Source organism: Aethalodelphis obliquidens, unplaced genomic scaffold (genome assembly GCF_003676395.1).
Source record: "Aethalodelphis obliquidens isolate GAN/ISIS:26980383/991018 unplaced genomic scaffold, ASM367639v1 scaffold72, whole genome shotgun sequence".
Taxonomy (NCBI): domain Eukaryota; kingdom Metazoa; phylum Chordata; class Mammalia; order Artiodactyla; family Delphinidae; genus Aethalodelphis; species Aethalodelphis obliquidens.
Genome location: NW_020838016.1, coordinates 4,401,241 through 4,425,272, shown reverse-complemented (window position 1 = coordinate 4,425,272; position 24,032 = coordinate 4,401,241). Strand labels below are relative to the sequence as shown.

The 24,032-nt window shown below is 40.1% G+C and overlaps 1 protein-coding gene across 1 annotated transcript in view; it reads left to right on the top strand.

The window, feature by feature from the left end:
* Positions 1-13,946: 13,946 nt before the first annotated feature.
* STAG1 (STAG1 cohesin complex component) overlaps positions 13,947-24,032 on the top strand; it is a 431,541-nt gene continuing 421,455 nt past the window's right edge. Inside the window, exon 1 of the mRNA XM_027091619.1 lies at positions 13,947-14,127. The gene's annotated coding sequence lies outside the window, so the exon portion shown is untranslated. The remainder of the gene's footprint in view (positions 14,128-24,032) is intronic.

The window sequence follows — 24,032 nt, the reverse complement described above, 5'->3', positions numbered from 1 at the left end:
TTTGGAAGAGTTTGAAAAGTATGGGTGTTAGCTCTTCTCTAAATGGTAGAATTCACCTGTGAAGCCATCTGGTCCTGGACTTTTGTTTGTTGGAAGAGTTTTAATCACAATTTCAATTTAATTACTTGTTATTCATTTGTTCATATTTTCTATTTCTTCCTGGTTCAGTCTTGGAAGGTTATACCTTTCTGAGAATTTGTCCATTTCCTCCAGGTTGTCCATTTTATTGGCATAGAGTTGCTTATAGTAGTCTCTTATGATGTTTTGAATTTCTGCGGTGTCCATTGTAACTTCTCCTTTTTCATTTCTAATTTTATTGATTTGAGCCCTCTCCCTCTTTTTCTTGATGAGTCTGGCTAAAGGTTTATCAACTTTGCTTATCTTCTCAAAAAACCAGATTTTAGTTTTATTGATCTTTGTTATTGTTTTCTTTGTTTCTATTTCATTTATTTCTGCTCTGATCTTTATGATTTCTTTCCTTTTACTAACTTTGGGTTTTGTTTGTTCTTCTTTCTCTAGTTCCTTTAGGTGTAAGGTTAGATCGTTTATTTGAGATTTTTCTTGTTTCTTGAGGTAGGATTGTATTGCTATAAACTTCCCTCTTAGAACTGCCTTTGCTGCATCCCATAGGTTTTGGATCATCATGTTTTCATTGTCATTTGTTTCTAAGTATTTTTTCAGTTCCTCTTTGATTTCTTTAGTGATCTCTTGGTTATGTAGCCATGTATTGTTTAGCCTCCATGTGTTTGTGTTTTTTACGTGTTTTTCCCTGTAATTGATTTCTAATCTCATAGCTTTGTGGTTGGAAAAGATGCTTGATATGATTACTTTTCTTAAATTTACTGAGGCTTGATTTGTGACCCAAGTTGTGATCTGTCCTGGAGAATGTTCTGTGTGCCCTTGAGAACAAAGTGTAATCTGCTGTTTTCAGATGGAATGTCCTATAAATAGCAATTAAATCTATCTGGTCTATTGTGCCATTTAAAGCTTGTGTTTCCCTATTAATTTTCTGTCTGGATGATCTATCTGTCCATTGGTGTCAGTGAGGTGTTAAAGTCCCCCACTATTATTGTGTTACTGTTGATTTCCTCTTTATAGCTGTTAGCAGTTTCCTTATGTATTTAGGTGCTTCTATGTTGGGTGCATATATACTCATAATTGCTATATCTTCTTCTTGGATTGATCCCTTGATCATTATGTAGTGTCCTTCCTTGTCTCTTGTAACATTCTTTATTTTAAAATCTATTTTAGATTGTGGCGCAGTGGTTGAGAGTCCACCTGCCGATGCAGGGGACACGGGTTTGTGCCCTGGTCCGGGGGGATCCCACATGCCGCGGAGTGGCTGGGCCCGTGAGCCATGGTCACTGAGCCTGTGCATCCGGAGCCTGTGCTCTGCAATGGGAGAGGCCACAACAGTGAGAGGCCCACGTACCGCAAAAAAAAAAAAAAAAAAAAAAATCTATTTTATGTGATATGAGTATTGCTGCTCCAGTTTACTTTTGATTTCCATTTGCATGGAATATCTTTTTCCATACCCTCACTTTCAGTCTGTATGTGTCCCTAGGTCTGAAGTGGGTCTCTTGTAGACAGCATATATATGGGTCTTGTTTTTATATCCATTCAGCGAGCCTGTGTCTTTTGGTTGGAGCATTTAATCCATTCACACTTAAGGTAGTTATCGATATGTATGTTCCTATGACCATTTTCTTAATTGTTTTGGGTTTGTTTTTGTAGGTCCTTTTCTTCTCTTGTGTTTCCCACTTAGAGAAGTTCCTTTAGCATTTGTTGTAGAGCTGGTTTGGTGGTTTTGAGTTCTCTTAGCTTTGGCTTGTCTGTAAAACTTTTGATTCCTCTGCCGAATCTGAATGAGATCCTTGCCAGGTAGAGTAATCTTTGTTGTAGGTTCTTCCCTTTCATCACTTTAAATATATCATGCCACTCTCTTCTGGCTTGTAGAGTTTCTGCTGAGAAATCAGCTGTTAACCTTATGGGAGTTGCTTTTATGTTATTTGTCATTTTTCCCTTGTTGCTTTTAATAATTTGTCTTTAATTTTTGTCAGTTTAATTACTATGTGTCTCAGTGTGTTTCTCCTTGGGTTTATCCTGCCTGGGACCCTCTGCGCTTCCTGGTCTTTGGTGGCTATTTCCTTCTCTACGTTAGGGAAATTTTCGACTATAATTTCTTCAAATATTTTCTCAGGTCATTCTCTCTCATCTCCTTCTGGGACCCCTATAATGCGAATGTTAGTGAGTTTAATGTTGTTCCAGAGGTCTCTGAGGCTGTCTTCATTTCTTTCCATTCTTTTTTCTTTATTCTGTTCCATGGCAGTGAATTCCACCATTCTGTCTTCCAGGTCACTTATCCATTCTTCTGCCTCAGTCATTCTGCTACTGATTCCTTCTATTGTATTTTTCATTTCAGTTATTGTATTGTTCATCTCTGTTTGTTTGTTCTTTAATTCTTCTAGGTCTTTGTTAAACATTTCTTGCATCTTCTCGCTCTTTGCCTCCATTCTTTTTCCGAGGTCCTGGATTATCTTCACTCTCATTATTCTGAATTCTTTTTCTGGAAGGTTACCTATCTCCCTTCATTTAGTTGTTTTTCTGGGGTTTTATCTTGTTCCTCCAGCTGGTACATAGTCCTCTGCCTTTTCATTTTGTCTATCTTTCTGTGAATGTGGTTTTCGTTCCAGAAGCTGCAGGACTGTAGTTCTTCTTGCTCTGCTGTCTGCCCTTTGGTGGATGAGGCTATGTAAGAGGCTTGTGCAAGCTTTCTGATGGGAGGGACTCTTGGGTTTTCTTTTTTATGTTGTTAAATCCTTAGTACTAGGAGAGTGCTCCCAATTTCTCCCTTATCCAACTTTATATTCCCTTTCTGTTCATCAAGCACCCTCAAAATTCAATCCTACATATAGTCTCTCAATTTATGCTGACTGTATATTAAAGCTCCTTTTGGGTATAATCCCTTTCTTACATTATTATATCCAGCACATTGAGGCTTATCATCAGTTAAGGCCTATAGGATGGGAGGCAACCTGAAAACAAATCTTGAGAGGGAGAGCAGTTGTTGTCTTGATGTGAAGAGGTCTTTTCACCATCTCTGAACAATGGAGGGAAGTGATAGGTCTTAGCAGAGGAGGGCAGGCCTCTTCTGGAAATATCCTCATCTACTGTGTCAAGCCCCATTCTTTTCCAACCAGGGCCCTGACCTTGGCTTAGTATATCTGTCTTGGCTAAAAGTTTAATCTTTGGAGCTTAGCCACCCTGAGTTTATTCTGGTCTCCCACTGCAGGAGATGAGAGCCACTTTATGCACTACAAAAGAGACCCTGTAGTCTTCATTTTCGCTTTCAATTGGTGGTTAATCACTCAGCTTTTCATTATCTTTTTACAGTGCATTAATCTGGCTAAGGAATAGTCACCTGTTTTAGTCAGCTTAGACTGCCATAACAATATACCATAGACTGGGTGACTTAAACACCAGAAATTTATTTTTCAGATTTCTGGGAAGAGATCAAGGTGCCAGCCAATTCAGTTCCTAATAAAAAACTCCCCTCCTGGTGTGCAGACAGCAGCCTTCTGGTTATATCTTCACATGACCTTTCCTTCCCTGTGTGTGGTGGGGAGAGAGGGGAAGAGGAGGGGGAGAGGAGAGGAAAAGCAAGGAGAGAGGGAAGGAGAGAGAGAGAGAAAGAGAGGTGTCTTCCTCTTCTTATAAGACCACCAATCCTATCAGATCAGGATCCTACTCATAAGACTTCATTTAACCTTAATTACCTCCTAAAAGTCCTATCTTTAAATGCAATCTTGTAGGGGGTTAGGACTTCAACATATGAATTTGAGGGGAGGGGGACACAATTCACTCTACAGGACCAGTTAATTTCATTGTCCTTATAGTTACTATTTTCCCCATATGTCTCAAGTACCTGATACATCATATCCATTAATACATAGCCTTCCACTAATTACCAACCTGATTTACCATCCATGAAAGTTTTAACAATTGGACTGTAATTGTGTGATGGTGTCCTTATTGTCAGGTGGGCAGCTAATGATCAAACTCCAAGACCCCATCTTAGGGCCTACTTTCTCAGATCTCACTCCTGACACTAAACGTCACAGGTTGGTTCCTGGGAAGCAGAGTATGAGATAGAGTTTAACAGGCAGGATATTTATTAAGGAGTACCCTTGGAACTAACACTTGTGAACCAGAGAAGAAGGAAGCAGGATTGGGCAGAGGGAGAACTGAGCTGTATGCAGGTCCCGTAGTGAGGTCAGGAGATTAGAATTGACCTTCAGAGTTGACCCAAGTTGGCTAAGATGGTCAGGCTCTTATACCCCAACTTTGTTCAGTAATTGAATGTGGGGCAACCTGGGAAGGGGCCTAACATTGAGCGATGTAGCTTTCTGCAAATGTAGCAATCCTGAAGGTTCCAAAGATTCTGCCAACAGCACCCAGTACCTGGGACAAGTCTTTATAGTAGGGGGATCTGGGCAGTGCATCAAAATGCCCACCACAGGGGTGAAGCATTTAAATTTCTCACTCCTTTTGTTTTCATAGAGGGAAGAAAATTTCTACTCCCCAGAAGGAAAAAGAATGAGAAGAATTCAGCATCTTTCTCTTCCCAGAGAAGTAGGAATGACTTCTCTGGTAGATGAGATTAGAAGGAATCAAGCTTAAAAGACTAAACCTTTTCTGGGCTTCCTCTGTTTCTGATTCTGTCTAACTTCCTTTCTGTTTCTCTATCCCCTGGCTTGTCAGTAGGATTCAACAAATTCTCTGCTCCTCAATGTTATAAGCTTATGGGGAAGGCCTGAATCTCACGGGAAAGCCTGAGGTTGTCCAGTTTTGCTTATGACTGGGTGATGGGTGTATTCCGTTGCATGAGGGGACCATTAGCAAGCCCATTTGCCAACCCAAAGGTATTTCTCTAATTAGCTTTATCTAAGCTAATTTTTTTTTTTTTTTTTTTTTTTTGCGGTACGCGGGCCTCTCACTGCCGCGGTCTCTCCCGTTGCAGAGCACAGGCTCTGGACGCGCAGGCTCAGCCGCCATGGCTGACGGACCTAGCTGCTCTGCCGCATGTGGGATCCTCCTGGACCGGAAAATGAACCCGTGTCCCCTGCATTGGCAAGCGGACTCTCAACCACTGTGCCAACAGGGAAGCCCCCAAGCTAATTTTTATAAATTGTATTTATTATGAAAATTTCAAACGAACAAAAAAGAGAGAATAATACAATGAATATATTCAGTATCTAATTGAACAAATAGCAGGATTTTTATTCAAGTCAATATTTTGATTCCCTCCTGTCTTGATTCCTGAATTTTATTTTTCATTTGTTTCCATATTTAAAAAAAAAATTAAGAAACTTCACATACAATCTGGATTTGTGACTGCCCTTGGGGAAAAGAAAAAGAAAAAAGGAAACCCTGGCAACACTGGACAGCCTGGCAAGAACCAGATGATTCTGAGAAGCTACCTGCTTTAAACTGGGTTCAAGCTCTCCCGTTTGTCATAATCTCCACCCATCCCAACATGGATACCAAATGTCAGTTTGCCACTCACCATAAAGCTTAAACTGTTGCTTTTATTACGTCAAATTTTCCCCTCCTCCCTACTTATTTATATTATCTGTCTGGCTCCTGTAGGCATTTGAATTTTTGGTCCTTGCTCTACAGACGGCCTTTTTAGTCTACCTACAAAAGATCAAATCCAGTAAAACATAATCACAGTGTTTGAGTGTTCATAACAGCTTTACCATAAGAAGAAAAAATTATGTACAAAATGTGCATCAGCATGTAAATGGACATATTGTAGTCTAATCATATGGTGGAATACTACAGCAGCACTAAAAAGGAATGAATGATTGCTATACACAACCATATGGATGAATCTCAAAATAATTGTACTGAGTAAAGAAATAAAACAAAAAAGAAAGTATTATTCCATTTATGTAAAATTCTAGAAAATGCAGTTAACCTTTAGTGACAAAGCAGATCAGTGGTTGCCTGAATGGACGAATAAAGGCAGGGAGGGATGGATTACAAAGGTCTATGAGGCAACTTTTGGAGTTGATGGATATATTTATTATATTGATTATGGTGATGGCTCCATAGGTTTATATAGGTTACAGATCATTAAATCATACACTTTAAATATGTGTAGTTTATTATATGTCAATCACACCTCAATACAACTGTAGCAAAATAAAACTAAACCCTCAAAACAAAACAAACAAACAAAACACCAAGTATCTGCCATGTATACTAGTAAGTGCTCAATGCATGTCTCCCTAAATACCATTGACAGAAGATGCTTATATTCACTAATTGTTTACATGTATTCAGAAAAAAAATTGCAGTTCTGGTCCTAGTAACTTGTTATTAAATTTTGATCCATAGAAATATCATAACACTAAGATTAAAGAGAAAATCCAAAAGCTTCTGGAAATGGATAACAGTGGCTGCTTCTTGAGAGGAGAACTAAGAGGGTAAGGGAAAATGATAGGTAAGTAACTTTTTGAACTGGTCACATGCATGTAATATTTATACTAAAAAAGTTCTTTTTCTCGGGCTTCCCTGGTGATGCAGTGGTTGGGAGTCCGCCTGCTGATGCAGGGGACACGGGTTCGTGCCCCAGTCTGGGAGGATCCCACATGCCGCGGAGCGGCTGGGCCCATGAGCCATGACCGCTGGGCCTGCGCGTCCGGAGCCTGTGCTCTGCAGAGGGAGGGGCCGCAGCGGTGGGAGGCCCCTGTACCACCAAAAAAAAAAAAAAAAAAGTTCTTTTCCTCAGTGTAATAACAAGGGTTCTTATAAGGGCACATCGGAGAGGAGAGAGGATGTGACCACAGAAGCAGAAGCTGGAGTGATCTGAAGAAGCAGCCACGAGCCAAGGAACGCGAGCAGCCTCTAGAAGCTGAAAAAGGCAAGGAAGTGGATTCTCATGTAGAGCCTTCAAAAGAACTCAGTCCTGTGGACACTATTTAGAACTTCTGACCTCCAGAACTGTAAGATAATAAACTTGTGTTGCTGTAAAGCCACTAAGTTTGTGACAGTGTATTACAACAGCAATAGGAAACTAATATTAGACCCCAGTTCATCTCACAGTCCAGATATCACTTATGTAAGTCTGATTAAATTAGTATGAAACATGCAAAAAAAAGTTCTTTTTAAGAAATAATGATTTTCTTTAGGGCTTCCCTTGTGGCACAGTAGTTAAGAATCCGCCTGCCAATGCAGGGGACATGGGTTCGAGCCCTGGTCCGGGAAGATCCCACATGCCGCAGAGCAGCTAAGCCCGAGCGTCACAACTACTGAAGCCCGCGCGCCTAGAGACCGTGTTCCGCAACGGCTATTTGAAACTCTACAAGAAATAAAGCCAAACAAAGCAGCTTACCGCTCAAGTGTGAAGCACAAATATTTGGGCAGGGGATAATAAGGAAAGAGAATCCGTTTGATCCTGATACTCTGCACATTTTCCTTTGAGTGGCTTTCTAGTGGATGTGACAGATGTCTTGAAGAGAAGAAAATGTAATCCTGGCACTCTCCATAGCCTGGAAGCTGGCTGTTAATTTTGAGTCAACTAATAGACAAAACACAAAAGATATTGACTGTGTTTAAGGGAGGTGAGTAGGTGGGAAGGAAGAATGGTGGTATTAATATCAGAGAGTCGAAATACTATCTAAGGTTGAAATATTGTCTAGAGTTTCACAGTGTACTACTAAAAGTTACAAAGATAACCAACAAAAGAGCTAAAATTAATGTAACTCTTAAATATTGGAAGAATGGATGTTAACATAATCCTTATCTTTTGTACCAAGGAGTTGTTAGATATTGTCTAAAGCTGATATAAGCATATTTAGAAATACTGAAGTAATCACAAACAAAAATATGCAAAAGAGGTTGTCCCTGGGGACTGGTCCTAGAGGTAGAAAGGATTAGCATGAGATTTGTTTTTTTTCATCATAAATTCTTTTGTGCTATCTGATTTGTTACAATTTAATTTGTTTCATTTTATTTGTTGTCATATGTGCATTTCTTTGACTGGAAAAAGAAATTAGAGGCTGGTTGCTCTGTTTATATGGAAACAATATTTCAGACATCTACCTTTATCAAGGTTGACTCCCTAAAATATGTCAGGCATTATTCTAGATCTTTTAAAATGAAATTCCAAGGATACCAAGACACTTGGACTAAGCAAATGGTTGTTCCACTGATACTTTATTCTCTACCCTAAATGATATTTAAGAGCTCTTAACTCTACCTTCATGAGTTCCAGCCCTCTGCTTATGAGATTTCTTTTTTAAAGTGTCTGAGTAGTTCTGTTCCTCCATTTTGGGGGGATAGCATTTTGCCTGAACCCAGGTTACTGATTCTGAAAGGGGAGGTCTTCTGGCTCTGTCTTATTACCCATCTTGGGACAGAATTAATTGCTCATGTTTAGAAGGAATTGAAAACAAATGGTATGGAAAAATCATGGTTTAATCTGATAGGTAGGACACTATGGCACATTACTGCCACCAATTGGCAGCACACCTTAATTGCAAGAGTAGAAAAGAAGGGAAAACCATTTCTGATTTTTGCGAAAGTCTGGCTGATAAACAACAGTAAATATCCTGTAGCCAAGTGAAAAATGCAAAGGAAGAATACTTGATTTTGGGAGAGTAAAATGGGACAGTGGTCATGATCCCCAAAATACTATGTTTTAGATATTCATGTGGTATGTGGAAGTAGTCAAAGTGAAGTGTGAGAAAGCATAATCAGAAGACTTTTCTGTAGTCTAAATATCCAGTAGCTGTGTCTAGAACTCTGTAAAAGTCATGGAAAAGGGAACAATCATGAATCAAATGTTACTTTGAAAAGTTTTTCTTACAAGATCTATATGAGGAAAATTACAAAACTCTGATGAATGCAAACAGAAAAGAGCTAAATAAATGAGGAGATGGATAGGAAGACTCAATATCATCGATGTCAGTTCTTCCTAACTTGATCAATAGATTCAATGCAACCCAAATCAAAATCCCAGCAAATTATTTTATGGATATCAACAAACTGATTCTTAAGTTTATATAGAGAGGCAAATGACCCAGAATAGCCCTATAATACTGAAGGAGAAGAACAAAGGTAGAGGACTAATGCTACCCGACTTCAAGACTTATTATTAAGCTACAGTAATCAAAACAGTTGTGATATTGGCAAAAGAATAGACAAATAGATCAATGGAAGAGAATAGAGAGCCCAGAAGTAGACCACCATAAATATAATCAATAGATCTTGCAATACAGTGGAGTAAAGATAGTCTTTTCAATAAATGTTGCCGGAAGAACTGGACACACATATCCAAAAAAAAAAAGGAGAATCTAGACATAGATCTTACATCCTTCACAAAAATTAACTCAAAATGGATCATAGACCTAAATGTAAAGTGCAAAACTATGAAACTCCTAGATGATAACTTAGGAGAAAACCTAGATGACCTTGGGTAGGGTGATACCTTTTTAGGTATCACCCAACACCAAAGACATAATCCATGAAAGAAATAATTGATAAGCTGGACTTCAGAAAAATTAAAAACTTCTGCTCAGCAAAAGACAATGTTAAGAGAATCAGAAGACAAGCCACAGACTGGGAGAAAATATTTGTAAAAGACACATCTGATAAAGGACTGTTATCCAAGATAGACAAAGAGCACTTAAAACTCAACCGTAAGAAAACAAACAACCCAATTTAAAAATGGGCCAAAGACATTAACAGACATCTCACCAAAGAAGATATACAATGGCAAATATGCATATAAAAAGATGCTCTACAGCACAAGCCATCAGAGAAGTGCAGATTAAAACAACAATGAGATACCACTATATACATATTAGAATGGCCAGAAACTGGAATACTTTCAACACCAAGGATGTGGAGCAACAGAAACTCTCTTAATTGTCAGTGGGAATGCAAAATGGTACAGCCACTTTGGAAGACAATTTGGCAGTGTCTTAGAAAACTAAAGATATTCTTACCATATGATCCAGCAATCACACTCCTTGATATTTACTCAAAGGGGTTGAAAACTTATGTCTGCACAAAAACATGTATAGGAATATTTATAGCAGCTTTATTTATAATTGCCAAAACTTGGAAGCAACCAACATGTCCCTCAGTAGGTGAATGGGTAAATAAACTGTGGTACATCTGGACAATGCATTATTATTCACTATAAAGAAATGAGCCATCAAGCCATGAAAAGACATGGAAGAGGCTTAAATGCATATTACTAAGTGAGAGAAGCCAGTCTGAAAAGCCTACCTACCATATGACAAGTAAAAAAATCAGTGGTTGCCAGGGATGAGAGAGGAGGAGGGAAGAATACACAGAGCACAGAGGATTTTTAGGGCAATGAAAAAACTATTATGATATTATAATGATGGATGTATGTCATTATACATTTGTTCAAACCCACAGAATGTACAATACTAAGAGTGAACCCTAAGGAATCACCTATGGACTTTGGGTGATTATGATGTGTTAATATAGGTTCTTCCTCAGTAACAACTGTATCATTTTGGTTGAATGATGCTGATTACAGCGGAGGAGGCTATAATGGGTGTAGGTAGAGGGTATATGGGAAATCTTGGTTCCTTCCTCTCAATTTTGTTGTGAACCTAAAACTGCTCTAAAAAAATTAAGTCATTAAAAAAAAAAAGGTTCTGTGAAAGGAATGCCATCATTATTGTCATGAAACAAGTTGGCTGATCGTCTTTTACTTTAAGCAGGACTCTAAGGTCAATGGAATAACTTTGAAATCTTCTTCATGCTAAAATTATCCAGAAGGGAAAAAGACATAAGTTCAGCCAAATTTTAAAAGGAGTTCTGCCATCTAAATAGTCACAAACTAGCTTTTTATATTATAAGGCAAAGATCTTCACGTTATTGGTTAATAAATGTTAGCCATTTAGTCTGTAAAGCATTTATATTACATTTACATTAATGTGTAATTCTGTAAATGCAATTTTAAGTTTATAATATTAAATTTAATATTATATTTTTGGACCAGGTTGGCTGAAAGATTGAGTTGAAATAAAAGCTTAAGGGGCATGTGCTTTTTTTTTTTTTTTTTTTTTTTTTTCCGGTACACGGGCTTCCCACTGCTGTGGCCTCTCCCGTTGCGGAGCACAGGCTCCGGACGCGCAGGCTCAGCGGCCATGGCTCATGGGCTCAGCTGCTCCGCAGCCTGTAGGACCTTTCCGGATCAGCGGAACGAACCCATGTCCCCTGCATCGGCAGGCGGACTCTCAACCACTGCACCACCAGGGAGGAAGCCCTCAGCATGTGCTTCTTTAGACATCTAACCTATCAACCTGAATCTTCAAAGTGGGCCCGGTCTCATTTCAGATAATTTGAAACGAACAATGAGGTAGAAATTCCAAAGGGCACCAGAAAACTTGGACTAAGCAAATGTTTGTTCTATTGATACTTTATTCCCTATCCCAAATAATACTTAAGAACCCTTAGCACCTACCTACACTAGTTCCAGGTATTCTTTCTGACATTTTGTTCATACCTCTGACTTGAAGCTGTTAATGAAAACTGTGGTGTTTGAAAATCTTTGCCAAGAACTTTGGAATCTTGATTAAGAATTTCATGAAAGCAGAGGCTCCTGGGAAATGTGTGATTCTGCAATAAAGTTAACTTGTTATAGGACCTATTACTTTATCTTACCAAATACCTAAAGCTTGAATGTATCTGAAATTACAATGCTATTAAGAGAAATCAGGAAACTTGAATAAGAAAGATGCATTACCTTAAATGTTGAATTTTGGGCTGGAGCTGAATTTTGGGCAAGAAAGCTGAATATGAGGAATGTTAGTTAAGAGACAATCAGGAACAGATAGTAATATAAACAGACTTTTGAAGAGAAAGGATAGTAGAGGAGAACAGAGAGCTAGGAGTTGAACTATGGATTGGAAAAAAGAGGAGGCGCTAGCCAAGGAATCAGAAGACCAGGAAACCAGGTAGGTTGTAGATCCCAGGAATTGTCTTAAAAAAGGGGGAAATAGGGTTTCAAGGAGGGTGTAGGATTGGGTGTGCCAAGAAAAAGAGGATGAGAAAATGGTTGTGACCTGAAAGTGTAAATTCAGTTTGTTGTTATCGGTTAGATTGATAAAAGCTAAGGAATAAGGTGGTAATGAAGGTGGGAGACTGCTTCTTTTGAGAAATGTGACAGTGAAAAGAAGGTTGATAGTATTGTAACTGGAGGGAGTAGTAGTACTGAAATTTTTAAAATGACCATGGAAACTGCTGAAAAACAGAAGCCAATGGCAAGATGTTGAAGATATAACCATCTAGGAAAGTGGTGGAAGGTGGAAATGGGAAGGGACGGCATACGTAGTCCAGGAAGAAAGACTAGCTTTGGAGAGAAGGGGAGGAATGGGTTAATTTGGTGAGAATTTGAGAGGTCATGAACAGGGTATGGTTACAGATATTTTAATACGGAGAGAATATCAAACGGGAATTGGAATTCCATAGCTTTTATCCCTGGAAACTAGATGATTTTATCTATTAGTATGGATTGGGACTGGCACCTTAACAAGGAAAGCTTCAATAGTCCTTGGGGAGAATACGATAGGAAGTCAACCAAAGATGAGTGAAAAAAATTGTAAGTGGGAGTGCAGTCACAAATTCATACCAAGCAGGTAGAATTGTGACTTCCTCCAGTGAAAACCCACATACCTGTGACCCTTGGGAGAGAAATCAGAAATACGGGTAATCTACTGGAGACTGGCCGTTAAGACTACTAAAAAAGAGTTGAGCGATTCTAAGGCAAGACAGAAATAGAGCTGGGTATAGTAACAGAGATTTAGTCATAAATGGGGCTGATGACCTGGGAGACTAAGGATTCACTTTTGTATTGAAAGTTGTGAGTGGGTGAAAGGTAGAAGCCACGGCCACAGAGAGGCGGGTGGAGAGTAGGGAAAGGCGACGTTCAGCGGCATATTTTGGTCATGATCTCACGTTAATCAACTTTCCCTTTTGGCAGCTAAAATGCTAGGATTTTCACGTCCATTTCACAGCTACTGAGAGTAGTCCTAGGCTGTGGAAGGTGAAATCTGATTCCAAAGCAGAGGCTATATTTTCCCAGTCTACCTACATTCTTTACTCACTAACTAGCCAATGCTGCCGCCTTATGCAAAGCCGGCACCACGGAGAGGATCTGCTTTACAGACGCAGGGACGACGCCAATCGGCCTGAGGCGAGCAGTGTTGGGTCTAGATCGGTGGCGAGGGAGGTCCCAAACAGTTCTCGAAACCTTTACACCCGCGCCGGGGGAAGCGGCTCGTCAACAGTCAACAATAAATCGCTAGTACAATGCTAAACTCTGACGCCCTCATGAAACCCAAGAGAGGCGGGAGCAGAGTTTTGTGCCGCCACCCCCTCGCGTTTCCGCAGAGCTCGTCCCGGGCGGGGGATGGGGGTAGCAGGAGCCGGGCGGGGCTGCGGGGAAGCGCCAGTCCCGCGACCCGGGGAGGGGCCTCGGTGGAGGGGCCGGAGGCGGGTTTCCCTCCCAGGTCTCGGAAAAGCTCCAAAAATGGCGGGCAGCAGCTCAGCTAGCGGGGCGCGCAAGCGCCGCCGCGGCCATTCTTCCGCCCGCCTCGGGCGGCCACGAACAGTCTACAGGGCCCTCACGGAGAGGTATCCGCCGCTCGCGATTGGCTGAGCTGGGCCAGCGCTCCGTGCGGGGGCCGGGCCGCCACGCAGCGGCCACGTTTCCCGCCCCGCTGGCGCGCGTGCGCGTAATCCCCACAGGAAAGCGTTTGCGCGCGTCCCCGCCGCGGCCGCCTGCTCGCGCCTCAGCTCCCTCCCCTTTCCGGGCAGGTCCGTCCCGTCAGCGAGGCAGTAAGCACGGCGGCCAGCAGAGGGCGGTCCGGACCCAAGTCTGCAGCGGCGCCATTGGCGTGTGGAAAATGCCACCAGATGGCGGGTTAGGATTGCAGCTCCGTTGAAGGCGCGGCCCCCGCTCCCGAACCCCCGGCGACCACCCCGTAACAACCCCCCCACATCGGGAATAACACACCGGAGACTTTTGGGGGGAAACTAGGTCGACGGCCGGCTGCGCCCGGATGGGCAGCTGAGGTGAGTGCGGGCGGCGGCGACGGCAGCGGGGGGCGGGAAAGAGGGGGAATGCGGCGGCAGCGGCGCGGGGGCTGGAAGCGCCGATCCAAGATGGAGGCCGGGAGAGAGCGAGAGAGCGCGAGCGGGGAGCGGGCGGGCCGGGCGCGGGCCCCGCGCGGGGGAGGGAGGCCGCGCGGGCCTGTGCGGGGCGCGGCGGTCGCCGGCCGTCCGGGAGCCGGGGGGGAACGACTGTGGGCGCGGCGGGCGCCCCGGAGCCCTGGTCGCTCCGCACCCCTCTCGCGGGCCCCGAAAATTGTACCCCCGCCCGTTCAGGCACTACGGCGACGGGCGCGGAAGCCTTTGTGGCGCGCTCGGGCCCGCCGCCAAGCCCGCCCTCCGCCCCCCCCCGCCTGGACTCTCGGGACTCGCCCGCGCCCGGCGGGGCCGGGCCGAGGCGGGCTGGTGCGAATGCCGCCCGCCGCCCTGCGTTTCTGCGGTGTTTTAGCGGCGGTGGCGGCGTCACATGACAACAAGCTCGCCTCGGCGGAGGGGCCGGGGGGTCGCTCGGCGTGGCGGCCGGCCCAGGCCTCTTCTCGGTGGGGTGGAGTGGGGGGCTGGCGCTTGGGGCAGAGGGGACGTCGAAGCCGGGCTTTCCCGCTATCTGCCCTCCCCGCCCCCGACGGAGGCCTCCTTGTTAAACGTGTCCAGGCCGGAGCACTGCCCCGCTAGTTTGCCAGCCCCCCAGGAGACGAGGCCAATAAAAGTTGTTTTCCCTCCTTTCTCGGGGTGGTGGTGGTGGTGAAGAGCTGGGAAACTGGAGTGCCTGGATTTGGACCTGGGCCTCGATTGGAGAGTCCAAACGGGGTGCTTCTTGTGTGCTGTAGGGACTAAGAAATTTTCAGGTTTTAGGATTGTCACGTCACCCCTTCCACCAACATTTGAAATTTTATCGATTTTCTTCACATTGCAGAGAATCGTGCCCCGGGCGTATAAATCACGGGATGGTTTTGGACGCTTATAGACTCAAAACGATGCTGTTTGTATGTGATGACAGCGAATTATTTGCTGTTAAAGTCGATGTTAAGATGATGAATATATAGTTTATTCCTTCTCGTGGTTGTGACTAGAAAGGACTTTATTTTGCATCTCTTAGCAAACATAGTGTTTAGGAAAGTATTTGACTAGGCATGAAGAAAGTTGTGTGATTTGTAACTTACGTGGAATTTGACTACACCTTTTAGATTTTCCTGTATCTTTTTAAGAAAATTACAAATTCTGATGGTGAAGCACTTAGGAAAATACATATAACAGTGAATATAAAAACAGCCTGTGTATTGTATGATATATTGTACCACGTTCTCATATTTATAACGTACGAAATGTTCAGGCTAAACAAATTTGCCCAAGGGGGGAAATAGTGAAAGATTCGGAAAGGTTGTTTACTTGCTTTGGATTTTTGAGAATAGTTATAACACAATTTGTTTGCTATCTAAATAAGGTACTAGAAAACCGACAAGCGTTTTGCTAAAGTTTTCATTACATTTCAAAATGTACATTGTTTTTTCAAATGGTCTACCCGTGGTCATTTTTACAACCAAACTACTTTTGATTGGAAATTTTTCAGTATCCACTTTAGTTTTGACATTCTGACAAAGCCAAGGGGTATTTAAGTAGATTTGAAATACGGGAAATTATGTTACTAGGAACGCTTCCCTTGAAGACAGTATGCAGGTACTGTTGATTTGAATGGCTCTTTTAAAGCCTTAAGGGGGCTGTGGTAGGGGAGAAGAGCACCCTGGACTGAAGTTACTTTAAACATACCCTAGGTTTGTGATCTTTGGGGTGTCACTCTTCTAGCCTTTCTTTCCTCATCACTAAAATGAAGGTAATAAATTATATGGTAGTTGTATAACAAGCTGTGTGTGGAAAAGCCCTTCTTAATCATTAAAACTGTAAAAATTTATGTAATTTTATAGTTTTAATCTTTTTCCTTGATTCTGGATCTGTATATCTTCATAATCAGTGCTGTGAGGAGATACAGTGCACTCTGGAGAAAAAGATGTCTCTTCCCCCTTTTTATCCTTCTCTGCTTTGTCCTATGTTGATGGAGTGTATTAGTTTTCTTTTTATGTATAGCGAAGTACCACAAATGTACTAGCTTAAACAACACCCATTTATTAGATCACAGTTTCTGTAGGTGAGAAATCTGGGTACTTTGGGCTCGCTTTTCATCATCTCACCAGGCTAAAATCAAGGTGTTAGCTGTGGCTGCAGTTCTCATCTGAGGCTCATGACCTTCTTCCATGCTCACTACTTGTTGGCAGAATTTCCTTGTGGCTGTATGACTGATGTTGCCATCTTCTTTCTAGCTGTTGGCCAAGGACCTTTCTCAGTTCCTTACTACATGTTCACGTAGGCATTTCACATCATGGCTGTTTGCTTTCATCCAGGCAAGCAGAAGTCAGTTGCTCTGGCTTCCTCTGTCTCTGTCCTTTGGACTCCCTTTTAAGACCCCTTTTTAAAGCTGATCTGATTTGGTCAGACCCACTCAGGAAGATCTCCTTTTTGGTGAACTCAACTGATTAGGGAACTTAAATACATATGCAAAAATCTATTTGCCATGTAACAATCCCAGGAGTGATGTTCCATTATATTTACAAGTCTCTCCCACACTCAAGGGGAGGGTTATATACTAGGGTGTGGGTCATTGTGGGTTGTTAGAATTTTGCTTGCCATGGGGAAAGAAGTATCTTTACAGTTGCTTCTTTAGAATCTGGATGTACAAGAAGAGCACATAGGCAGAGCAGTGTAACCCCACCTGGTGAGTGTACTCATACTGGTTTTGTCTTCATCCTTTTTCCGTTTTGTATTTCATGGTACCTCAGTTGAAGTGCGTCCCTCTATAAAAGCATTTAATTGCATTTAGAGGAAATTAAAAATAAAAGTTATAAAGTTAAGTAAAAAGAAAAAAGGCAATAGAGATTATGTAATTCTCATTACTGCTTGATACCTATTGTTTTCTCATTTTAGGGATGAGATTGAATCTCAGGGAAGTTAAGAAATTTAAATGCCTAAGATCACACTCTTATTAAGTGACAGGTAGATTCATAAACTCATTACACCAGACATTTGCTGTGTGTGATTGGTCCAGCAACTTTTGAAGAAGGGATTATGAAAAAGAATAGTTATTTAAAATAGAGTAGGGATATTATTGGTGGACAAAGAGGGTAGCAGAAATTGGTCATGGTATGCGGGAGGTTTAACAGTCCAAGAAGCAAAACACCTTCAAGAGGAGGCAATTAGGACAGTTTTAGTTAAGAATAACAAGATTTAGAGACTATAACCAGGAGTTAAAATTGTTCAGGAGGTACAGCTTAATTTCTTAATAGAGAGGTGATATAGTAAGCGCTTGGAAAATCTTTGTTAGCTGAATTAAAATATGAATCTCTAGAATTTAGATGATTCTTGGTACTGTGACGCTCTGTAGGGAAAGGTAGGAAGCAGAGACCTAAGAGGATGCTCTTGCATAAGCCCAAGAAAGAGATGATTCTTGAGGTGGGAATTAGGATGTGTCTACAGAGAAGGATGGATCAGTTTTCTGTCATTTTGGTAGTCAAGAGGATGGGATCCCAACTTCCTATGTTTTAGTGCTGAGAGAAACCTTGTCTTATTGACAAATGTGATTCTTTTTAAGTGAGCTTTAAGTAGGTCATAGACCAGTTTGTTTTATAGAATCCTTTTTCTGTTTCACTCCTTATTTCTTCTTTCAGGTTTCTTCTCCCTCTTCTAATTCTTTAAGCCAGTTAGTGCTTAAAGGACATCTCAATCCTGCCTTCTTTATAAGATACATCCTTAGTATTATGGGCCTAAATGATGTACCAGTTAGTTGCCCAAATTTCTCTAAGGAGTTTTGCTGTAATTAAACAGCTCTAGAGGTGGCTTTTAACTTGCTAGAAGCTCAAAGTTACAAAAACATTTTATGTTGTGACCCAGTACAAACACACAAACCATGGAAATAATGTCTAACCTTTATGTGGTACACGCTGATTTTTTAATTTTTTCTTTTTTTTAAATTAAGAATGCTGGTTGCAACTCACCTATGTGCTATCATGACTTACAGCAACCCACAGCCGAATTATAATCTCATTGGTAATTGGGAGAGTGCAAAGTAGAACTATAAGAAGAAATCATTTCACTTCTACCAGATTGGCAAACATTAAAAATTCTGATAATATCAAGTGTTAATGAGAATGTGGGGAAATCAGACTCCCACTTTTGGAGGGACATAGTCATTTTGCAAAAGAAAATGACTTGTAGTAAGTTGAAGAATACATGTACCATAAACCTAGCAGTTATACTTATGTCTTTATATTTCTGATGAGAGATATTCTTGTATGTTGGGGTAGGTGAACAAAAATATTTGCAGTAGCCAAATTTAGCAACAAAGTGCTCATCATTCTACCACAGGTTTTCAAACACCAGTGGTGGTTTTCAAATGTTAATCTTGATGCCTAGGATAACCTCACTTGATCACAGTGTATTATCCTTTTAATGTTTAATATTTTGTTAGGGCTTGAGGATATTTCTTCATCAGGGATATTATTTTGTAGTTTTCTTTGGTTGTAATTTTTTTTCAGCTTTCAGTATTAGGATTATGATGGCCTCATAAGATAAGCCGGGGAGGTGTTCCCTCTACTGACTGAAACACTGTGCAATATTCCTTGACTGTTTGATAGAATTCATCAGTGATACCATTTGAACTTACATTTTTTTGTGTGTGTGGGAAGACTTTTGGTAAATTCAAATTCAATTTTTTACTAGACATAGAGTTATTCAGATTTTGTTTCATCTTATGTTAGTTTTGTTGTATTTTTAAAGGAATTTGTTGACATTAGTTGTTTATATAATTCCCTTGTTATCCTTTGACTGCTTGTAGGATTTGTAGTGATTATCTCTTTAATTTCTGGTGTTGTTAATGTGTTCTTTCTTTTTTTCTTGGCCAGTCTAATTCTTGGTTTATCTATTTGTATCTCTTTTCAAAAATAACATTGCTAATTTTCTCCATTTGTCTTTTCTCTCTCATTTGTTTTTGTTCTTTATAATTTTCTTTCCCCCATGTGTTTTGCTTTTCTTTTTCTAGCTTCTTAAAGTGGTCATAGATTTCAGACATTTCTTGTTTTCTAATGTAAGCATTCAAAGCTATAGATTTTCCTCCAAGCACTGCAACATCCCACAGATTTTGATATTTTTATTATCTTTTAGTTTGAAATAGCTTCTGATTGCTTTGTGATTTCTTTGTTGACCCACGGATTATTTAAAAGCGTGTTGTTTAATTTTCATGTATTTGGGATTATTTTAGATATCTTGTTATTGATTTCGAACTTAATTTTATTTTGAGGTCTTGAGATATATTCTGTATGAATTTAATCTTTTTAAATGTACTGAACCTTGTTTTATGGTTCATCATATGGTTTATCTTGGTAAATGTACCTTTCACACTTGAAAGAATATTCTGCAGTTGTTGGGTGTACTATTCTGTAAATATCAATTAGATTAAAGTGCTTTGGTAGCATTTTTCAAATCATTTATGTCTTGGGTTTTGTTTTATTTGTTTTGTTTTTTTTTACTCTAGTTCTATTCAGTTGCTGAGAGGGATATTAAAATATCCAACTATGACTGTGGAATTATCTGTTTCTCCCTTAATTCTGTTAATTTTTGCCTCATGTATTTTGAAGCTCTGTTATTAGGCACATACAATTTATGATTATTAGGTCTTTCTGATGAATTGGGCTTTATGAAATGTCCCTCTTTATCCCTGGTAATAGTCTTTGTCTTAAAATCTGCTTTTTCTGATATTAATATAGCCACTCCAACTTTCTTGAGCTTACTGTTTCTGTAATGTATTTTCTTCCATCCATTTACTTAAAACTCTTTTTTCCTTTATATTTACAGTGTGCCTCTTGAAGGCAGCATATAGTTGGGTTTTGCATTTTTTATCCTTTCTGACAGTGTGGAAGTGGAATCTATCAGTTATAATAAACATTGATTATGTGCTAATGCCTGTCAAGCACTGTGAAAGTTCTGAGATTTTACCCTACTTGCAGACTAAGTTAACCTGCTACAGTTTATTGGAGTCATGAGACTCCTTGGTCAGAGATGAAGAACAGTGCATTACAGCAAGAGCAGTAGCCACAGTTATTAGTGTCAGATCTTGGAGCCCCAGTTTGTACACGGTAGGGTGAAGATGTGACACTTGCACATGCATTGGGTTGTGTTAGAGGAGGGGAATCCCAAGCTTAGAGAAACTGGAATCTTTATAATGGGTTGTAAGCATACCTCTCCTTTTCTTGAGGGAGAGATGCTATTTCTTTTTTCCAAGATTCTACAAATATACTTGAAAAGATTGGATCAAAGGCAGTCGGTGCCTCTGTTTTCCAGACAGGCAGAAAAACAAGAGACCCATGGAGAATTGTCTTTCAAAACTGCCCAGTGAATTTTCTCAATTTCCTCTATGTTATTAGCTTAGATTTTTCTTTTATTTCTTACATGGCCCCAACCTAGCTTTCTAGCTCTGTCTCTGTGCTGTACTTCCCTGTAGGTTTTATGCTCTCACCAATTTGATTACATAGTTATATTCCCCGCCCCCCCACCCCATGTCTTTGTTTTGGGGTATAATGTGTGTGTAAGAAACACTCATTGAGTGTTTACTGTATACCAGTAAATATTTTACAGTAACCCTGTGAGGAAATTGTTGTTATTATGTTGCTGCTATCTGTTTTACAGGTTAGATTAAACTTATTTAATCTTAAATTAACTAAATTAAGTTTATTAGATTTGCTTAAACCTCTCAAGTTTGTGATGAGGGAGGGACACATTGTAGAGAAGTTTTTGGAGTATTCTATTTCTTGATGTTAGTAGTAGTTACATGGAGTGTTCACTTGATAATTCTTTAAACTGTTACCTAGATTTTATGTATTATGCTGTATAATTGATATAGCTCACAAAGAAAGGAAAAACAGAAAAAACAAACACTGAGCTGTAGAATCTGTGTAAAATCTTTCCTGATAACTTCAGCCAACAGTTATCACCGTCTTTGTATTTTCATTTACTGCAAATGCATTATTGCATTTATTGTTGGCACCATAAGATTTGGTAAGTGGTGGTGTTCATAAGGCACGGTATTTTGTAGACTAATTGTTGCAAGGCCAGACAACTAATAAATGAGAGAGCCAGGATTTAAATCCAGACTTACTTTCAGAACCCACACTCTAAATCTGTTAAAAGGGCATTTTTATCTCAGCCTTATTTATGCTTTTTGTAATCTTTTGAAGTTTATTTTACAGAGATTTGGTTTTCTTTTTCTATCATATAACAGTCATGAGGTCTTGAGTAGAACACTTAATTTCTAGAGGCCTCAGTTGTCTTATCTCTGTGATGGGAATCCAATTAAAATTTTTTCAGCAAATATTAATATGAGTGCTTAACTCCATGACTAGTAGTGAGTATATAAAGTTGTTAAATACATAGACTTTGCTTTTAAACAACTTCTGTTTTATGGGGAGAGATTAAAAACTGAAACCAAACCCCAAAGCAACAAAACAAATAGGGATACTACCTGAAATGTTGTGAGGGCTTTAGGTTCAGGATACTTTGGAAGCATAAAGTGCAGAGGTAAGAGGACAAGCCCTTCTCCTTGTCAGGTCCCCCCAAATGATAGATTATTTTTAATGGGTCAGGAAGAGTTGGAAGAGTTTTTCAGGGTAGTCCTTTTATTTTCTAATTGAGATAACAATATTTAAGTATTACCTTTTTAGGCTCTTTGACAAGATTTCTCTGCATAATTGTTGAGTTGGTTTAAAGGTTCAGGTAGAGGTTTGAGACACCACTGCTTGTCTCCTCAATCTTAGGCAGAAAAAAAGTTTTATACATAGTCAAGCATGAACATGACCTGATTGTCTCTTTTGAGGTCCCTTATTCCCTCTGTTATTCTAAAGGTCTTTCGATTCTATTATATCATGTTATTATTTTTTCTTATCTCATTTAGAGTACTGAGAGGTAGGCTTTCTCTTTTCTCTAGTAGAGATAGTACAAGGTAGCATACGTGCAGAAATTCTTACGACAGAATGCAAGATACAAAAGCTAAAGAATGTCTTAAGCTGTGTTCTGCTTTATTTTTAAAGCCTAAATTAACTTTCAGGAAGAAAATGCGTTACTTACCTTCTACTGTTAGGGATAGTTAAAAAGTTTGTATGTTCACAGATGAAGGAAGCATTATCACATGATTAAGGGCTAAGAAAGCCATTATATATTGTCCAAGAGAGTTCCTGACACCTGAGTTACACAGCCTATGTCAAATTCTAACTCATCTCCTTCCTAGGCATGTAAACTTGGGCAAATTCTTTAACCTCTCTAAATCTCAGTTTTCTCACCTGTATAATTGGAAGTAATAAAAGCATGTCTCGGGCTTCCCTGGTGGCACAGTGGTTGAGAGTCTGCCTGCCGATGGCAGGGCACGCGGGTTCGTGCCCCGGTCCGGGAAGATCCCACATGCCGTGGAGAGGCTGGGCCCGTGAGCCATGGCCGCTGAGCCTGCGCGTCCGGAGCCTGTGCTCCGCAACGGGAGAGGCCACAACGGTGAGAGGCCCGTGTACCGCAAAAAAAAAAAAAAAGAAAGAAAAAAAACCAAGCATGTTTCCTGGATTGCTGTGTCAGTTAAAAAGTTAACTCTTAACTCTTAGACTATGTTGCATTGTATATAAATCCAAAAGACATTCATCTTAAATTTAAAAGGCGAATAAAATTATAATCCAGATAAGTCATAAGATTACTTTCCAGAAGCAAAGAATTTTAATTAATTGGTTCTTATTAGCACATAAAGCTAGTTTAATAAACTATTAATGAGAGAGGTCAGAGGATGAGGTACTCAGGTTAATAGAGAGGTGAGAGTTATAGCCAGTTTTCTGCTTATTGTTAAACGTATTTTAAAAATCAGGCTCTTTCTTTAGAAAGTACTGTATCTTGGAAAGCCGTTGTAATGCTTCCTTGGTAATTGAGAAAATTGGAAGACTGTATCAGGATTTTTATTTATGAATATTAGCTTTGCATGTATAATTTTGCAAACAAAGAGACTTAGGAATGAATCTTTACCAAAAGCAAAACATAATCTTGAAAGTTACCTCTTTAAGTTCCTAGACAAAGTAAGATGGTTAGATGGCTGCTTTTCCTCTCATTAAAATGGGGTAGAGAGAACAAAACCTGGGTTAATCTGAGTTTTTAAAAAAGTTTTGGATATTTAATATTTTATTTTATAAATGCAAAGGGAGTGTGATATAGGAGAGAGAAAACTAGTATAGGGCCAGTGACTTGAGTTTTAATTACAGCTTTACCACTAACTAGCTGTGTGCCTTTGAGTCACTACTTCTCTGAGCCTCAGTTTCTTTGTTGTAAAATTAGTTTCCAAGATTCCTGTAAATTTTTTAGTCCATGTTGAAATAATCAGGAAATCAGTTCTGAATCAGGTAATGCAAAGTTTTTGATTTTAAAGACTTTAGTTTTGAAAAACCTAAGTGTGTTATCAGCAGGCCCTTTTGTCTCATCTTCCAACAGGTTATTAGAATAATTCATGCTTTCCCCTAGCTGATTAGTGTACAGGCCAAATACGTTAATATTTAGATAGTATTTATGGTTTTTGGTTCCAGCGATGGGTGTGTGTTTGCTTCTTTATTTGGTGAGAAAGAGATAGATTAGCAAGTGTCTTCATATAATTTTAGTCATTGTGAGTCATTCAAACATTTATTGAACATCTACAGTGAGCCATACACTGTGGGTATAAAAACATTAAAGCACAGTTCTTGTCTTCCTGATGTACAGAGAAGGCGATTCAAGACTTAGAACTTAGGTGTGATATAACCTTCTCCAAAAATCCT